Source organism: Dermacentor silvarum, chromosome 3 (genome assembly GCF_013339745.2).
Source record: "Dermacentor silvarum isolate Dsil-2018 chromosome 3, BIME_Dsil_1.4, whole genome shotgun sequence".
Lineage (NCBI taxonomy): Eukaryota > Metazoa > Arthropoda > Arachnida > Ixodida > Ixodidae > Dermacentor > Dermacentor silvarum.
Window position 1 is genome coordinate 190382718 of NC_051156.1, and position 6000 is coordinate 190388717.

The 6000-nt window shown below is 44.3% G+C and overlaps 2 protein-coding genes across 6 annotated transcripts in view; one reads left to right on the forward strand and one right to left on the reverse strand.

Annotated features, from left to right (window-relative positions):
• LOC119445096 (carbonic anhydrase 1) overlaps positions 1–6000 on the forward strand; it is a 43855-nt gene that overhangs the window by 24160 nt on the left and 13695 nt on the right. The gene's annotated exons all lie outside the window — the stretch shown is intronic.
• Positions 1–6000, reverse strand: part of LOC119446302 (general transcription factor IIH subunit 3-like) — a 50057-nt gene that overhangs the window by 563 nt on the left and 43494 nt on the right. The window lies entirely within an intron of this gene.

The window sequence follows — 6000 nt, forward strand, 5'->3', positions numbered from 1 at the left end:
AGTGCTTTTCCATTTTGCCCCCATTGAAATGCAGCTGCTGCAGCTTTGATCTAACCCGCAATCTCGATCTAAACAGTGAAACACTGTAGCCAGTGGGCTACTGTGGTGGGTGCAAAGGTGTATGAGACTGTTCCAGATTGCTTGTATTTCACAGTCAACTATGTTTTTTGTGGTGCACCAAATGTTGTGAAGCGAACGCCCAAATCAAGCAGTGGGGGGCTGGTTGAGAGACGGGAATCATTAAAGGAGCCCTGAACCACTTTTTATCGAAGCAGAGAAAGGAATTTGAAGTGAAAATAGGCTATTTCAGAAATACTTTGACGCAAGAAATACTTCAATGCGTTCAGCAGAAGCGGAGTTATTGGCAATCAAATACGGCCTCCACTGCGCTCCCATTCCTTCTTCAGTGTCTTACACTGTGAAGGCTACGTCAGAGTGGGGAATGGCCACAAGGCTCCGCCTTCTAAATGACACCGTGGTGCGCAGTTCAAATTTCATTTGGGATGTTAACGTAGATGCCACGACTTTAGATTTTGGTGCATACAACGCGCTAAACGTAAGCCAAACGCAGTTGTCCTTGGCGAGCGAATGTGAGCGCAGCCAGTGGACTCGTGGTGGCACCCCATGGCGGCCGTGGTATCTACGCTGGGTAGCTGACCGCAGCTACCAATAGCAACCGTGTATGGGAACCTGCTTTATTACGAAATAAAGGATCCTGAAGAGAGTGACGAGCAGGCTTCTGTTTGAAGAGAGAGCGTTTGAGAGAAAGGTGACTTCGCACTTCGCTTGCAAGCTCCACGCACCGTGTACGATAGCAAAACTTGGCTGATATGTTCACAGCAGCTTTGCTACCCGCAGACTATGTTATTTCACCAAGCCTGAGGAGTGAAACAGGGCCCCTTTAAAGTGTGTCGTTGGTGCTGTGAGCACCAATAAGCATCACAGCACTGTAAGCACCAATAAGCATCACAGCACTGTACTTACCAAAAGCATGTGAGCTTTCTTTCCCTTTTAATCTTCAATATGAATCTGCGCTTCGTGCTGCCTTGGAACACGGCTATAAATTTATAACAAAAGCCTTTTCCTTCTGCTCCTTGTCATTGGGCTTTGCTTTTATGTGTCTGAGCTATGGGTGAAAGCTAACACTAGATCTGGTGCGATATTTTCGTTGCGGACTTTCCTACACATCTGCAGAAGTGCGAGGTTAGTGAAGGCCCAGCTAGGTCAAAGCAAGGACGACAAACAGGCTTACTGCATGGATGAAGGGCTCCCTTTTTTCTTTCTTTGTCCCTCCCTTCCTTTGTTTACAGGCACTATTTTAGAAGCATTTCCATGACTCTTTTTTCCCATGCCTTTGGGGTTGTCGTTTCTACCTGTAGCATCAAGATGCATTTTTCTTTTGGTTTCCAATGGAACCCCGTAGTGGCCGCAGCATCTACTTTACGCAGCACGCCGCTGCTGTCTCAGAGCCAAGCAGCTACACACAACTGTCCTGAATCACAATATATTTAATGACACAAAATTCACTAACGTTACTGAGCAAACATGTTATAAAGAAGATGTTCCTCTAAAGAGGCTCTGAAACACTTTTCTCACCAATCATAGAACGGCCTCACTAGTAAAGGTCATCCGACTCTCGAATCTCTTGACGCAAAGGTATTTTCAATCCTTCAAGTACATGTAAGTGCAGTTACATGCAGTTATCGCACTAATGAGCAGCTTTCTCTCTCCTTTCGTCTCCACTAGCGTACTGGAAGCTACACAGGGGAGGTGGCAAGGGGGCAAGGCTCCGCCCCAAAATTGCGCATCCAACTGGCAAGAGGGCTTGGAACCCAGCAGCTATGCACAACTGTGCTGTGTAGACCAGCAGTGCAAAGATGAAATGTTTTTTGTCTTTTTGAGATCGCAGACATATATACATTTATCATTTATTTACCACAGAGTTAGCAATAATGGTATTACTGAGAATGTTCTTGCGATCACGAAATCAGCCAATAGCTGTTGGTGGGCTTCGCTGCTTGCAATAACAACATAGTGATGGCGAGAGCAAGTGATTTTTAATTGTTTTTGACACGAGATTATAAGTTCTGCTGCATCAATGTGATAATATTTGGCTCGAATGTTCACAGGAGCCTCTTCTACAGATCCCCAAGGTTTTCTTCTCTGTGTTTCAGGGCACCTTTAACACCAGGCCCCCTCCCTCAAGTTCTCTACTCTCAGTAAAAGTGACATGTCTACCACGATTCTTGAAGTGTAGTCATCAGTCAAGCTGAACTATTTTGCTTTAGTGTCCCTCAAAGAGGCCCTGCAACAAAATGATATATTGGGAAATGGAAATGCCGTTCTAAAGCTTTGCCAGAAATCGAATTCTTTAAATTAGGTCGGTATGATAAGGGTGCATGAATTGGTTGGTCGGTTAGACTTGGTTACAAAATTAACGCCACATTTTCGCTCACAGAAAGAAAAGTGCAGTAGTTTCAAGCAAGAATGAAATATGAAAAACAAAAATGCTTGGTTATGAAAACTAATTTTCTAGATTGGAAGAGTGCCCTGAGCAGAGTGGGTGTTACGCAAAGCTGTTCAATTTCTCCAATGGTGAAAGGCACATCATTAGTCGGATTTCCTCCATTAATTGCCAGAGCCGAGTACATATCATCGTCAGTGGAACTACAGAAATTTGTGTGGTTAACAATTTAGCAGAGTGTAAAACACTTATAAAACCACCATTCTAAAATGAAACGATGGACGATGTTGTTGCATCGCATGCGGTTTTACAAATGATATTTGTAATCGGAGGCCGAATATATTTCACCGTATTAACGATGACCAGAACCCTATGGAGGTCGATGTTTTCGCAAGACCAATGGGCACTTTATAAGTGGCAAAAACGTCGTAGTATTGAGATTTGTGAAAGTCCCCGAGTTGGGGTTCTGTTATCTTTAGAACACGTCTACGCATCGGCCTGTTGCATTACCGCTCAATCGTTAAATCTGGCGTCCTCCAGGAATTTCTCCCGCATGGTCACGTAACAACTGATCGTAAATGAGTTTTACGCAAGCGTTTGAAATTAATATAGAATTTATGAATAAAAAACTCTGGAGGCTATTTTGAATGAAGTAGAATTCTTTCAACTAATTGGAAACAATTGGAATTATAGGGCAGTTACAAAATTTATGCGTGTTTAAAATCTTGTAAGGCATTTTAGTTGAGGCTTGCTTTCACAGAGAAGAGAGAATTGAATGATTTGATGGCCAGAGTTTTGCAATCGCTAACGAACCAGTCATAGCCGTGCGAGGAACACATGATCAAGCGGTGCATAAACTGCGACGATGACAAATGTAAAACTGAAATGTAATGTAATGTGAAATATAAATATGTCGCACCCATTAACGCGCACTAACAGATCTGTTCACACACACACACACAACCGGAAGCACGTGCCAATGACAGCCTCGACTACTAAGCCGTACTAAGAATATCAACGCCAACGAAAGCCCGGTCTCTTTGCGCTAAGCCCCGACAGAAGTGCCACCGTGACGCTGCATTCGTATGTGCTGTTCTGAGAAAAAAAAAAAAAAAGGAAAGCAGTTCGCCTGATGCAGAGAAACCGAGATGTATGTAACAAAAAAGTAAAAAGAAATAGAAATAAAATAAGATGCGCTTGGTTTACCAGCACCGGGGTAGCATTCGTGTACTTTAGAGGGGTGGGGGGGGGGGGGAATAGGGCGTGAGCACAGTACGGTACAGTGGCATGCTACAGTCACAGAAAATGACAGCGCGCCGAGAAGTCCGGCCGATTTCAGGAAGTCCAGGAGCTTGCACGGAACTGTAGAGCACGTATACATATAAGTAATATTTCCTCGAGGGAAACAAATCTCGCACCGCCTGCGGGAGTGCGCCTCCCAAGTGCTTCCTCCAATTTTTTTAATGCTTAGTACTCAAGGAGATGTTTGCCGGTTTTAAAATTGTTTATTTAATCTTTGGGTACTAACCGCGATTTCTTGTGACTAATCTAACCATTTTCGAGGGGCCAGTTCAGAAGATAGTGTAGTCTAACAAAGCGGTACAAACTGCACGGTGGTAAGGGGAACGTTCTCGCATTCTTCCCTCGTCCCAACCAAGGAGGTTTACATAAGACAGGTTTATTTAAACCTCCTTGGTCCCAACTAGCGTTTTGACACGCTGTCGTTAACACGCCGCGCCTCTGGTCGAAGACGCAGACGCTGTCGTTTGAGACGTTGCGCTTGCGGTAGCCTCAGAGGCGGCCGCAGACTCTCCCACGGTGTTCCGAACTGGCCATTTTGCACTCGAAGTACTCGTTGGCTCCCGCGTATGGGTAAGGCACGGTAATAAGGAGTGCCAACATAGCGCCACAAATAACCACCTCCCAAAGCATGCTAAATGCATTCTTGGATAGCAACCGGGGTTGGTTCTTCGTGATATTTTTTTTTTTTTTATTTCTTAACGGTTCCTAAACAGATGCGTGCGGTTAAAAAAGTACTCACATTATATTTCTGGCTTGTCTTCTTTTTTCGTGCCTTAAATGAAGGTTCAAGCCCAATAAACACTAGAAAAGATACTGGCAAACGTTAGAGCCACCTAAATAACTTCCTTTGTTACTCGTTTCCACGAACCAGTTTCTGTATCCATTAGGTGGTAGCCTCATGACGTCATCGCATCAAGCTATTATACTGCAGCTGCTGTGTGCGGGTGCAGCCATAAGAAACGCGCGCAGCACTCTTTTTCTTTATTTTTATGAGCAACGTCATCATAGATACATCTATAAAGAAATAAGAATGTCATGGTCTGCTTAGTCCGCCATTTTTTCCGCCATCTTAGTCCGCCATCTTTTTCTCCTGTGTCTACCCCCCCATGTTTTGGTCGTCTTCTACCTTACCTTCACGGACGTTCCGCTTGTCTAAATCTAGGAACTTCACAAGTCTTACTGCTACACACGTCGGCTTATTTTGCTCTTTGTGGTGGTATTCCGATAATGTTATCGATGACGCCAGGTCCGGCAATCTCAAGAATAACTTTAGTATCAAATTAAATCTCCATATTCCTACTTGCTATAAGCATCTTCCCTTTAGGCGTGAGAAGCGTCTCGTAGAATGAATGAATGAATGAATGAAATGAATGAATGAATGAATGAATGATGAATAAATAAATAAATAAATAAATAAATAAATAAATAAATAAATAAATAAATAAATAAATAAATAAATGCAGTGGTAGAGTAACTATCATCGATGATGAAGTAAAACCACAACCACTTTTGATAGCTCTCCCCCTTTCCACAATGTAGTACGTTTACTGATTGAGCCAAGCAGAATTGCTGACCGCGGTTCAGGTAGGGTGGCTAGAATTGGGAGGTGTGAAAGCGCGGCGCGTTTCCCTTGCCAGACAGGGTCCCTCGGTGCGCCGCTGCCGCTAGGGGCGCTGCTGCAGGGGGCGCGGGGCCGTGCCGCCACCGCCGTCGCAGATTCCCTGTAGGACAGCATCACGGGGTTGCTGTTGCGTCGTTTTTTTTTAATCGGTTACGTGATTTTTATTTACGTGGGTCATGCATTTGTGAGATGTAGTAAAGATGCACTCTAAAACGAAGAAGAAAACTGAACGCTGGTGCTTCGTTCCTGAGTGCAATTCTGGGTACCGGTCGTCCGCCGAAAAAGTATTTGTTCCCAGCACCGGCGTTATACCGGCGTGCAAAGACGTGTTTCAAAAGTGGGCTCGCGCAATACCGAGATCTGACAGGCAACTCCAAGAGAAGAAAGTAAACTTCTCTTGGAAAGTTCTGCAAAGTTCAAATAAACTTGTTCCTGCATGCGTGTGTTTTACAGCAAAGGTGTCGGCAGACTGAGCAGGCGACAGTTACTGCGGTCAGTAGCACTTTTTCCTTCCCTTCCTTTTGCTTTATTGATCTAGTTATTTAAAATAAACAACCACCTACTACTGCTAGCCCAAGCAGAGAAAACGGAAGTACGTGCTGTCTTCTCATTA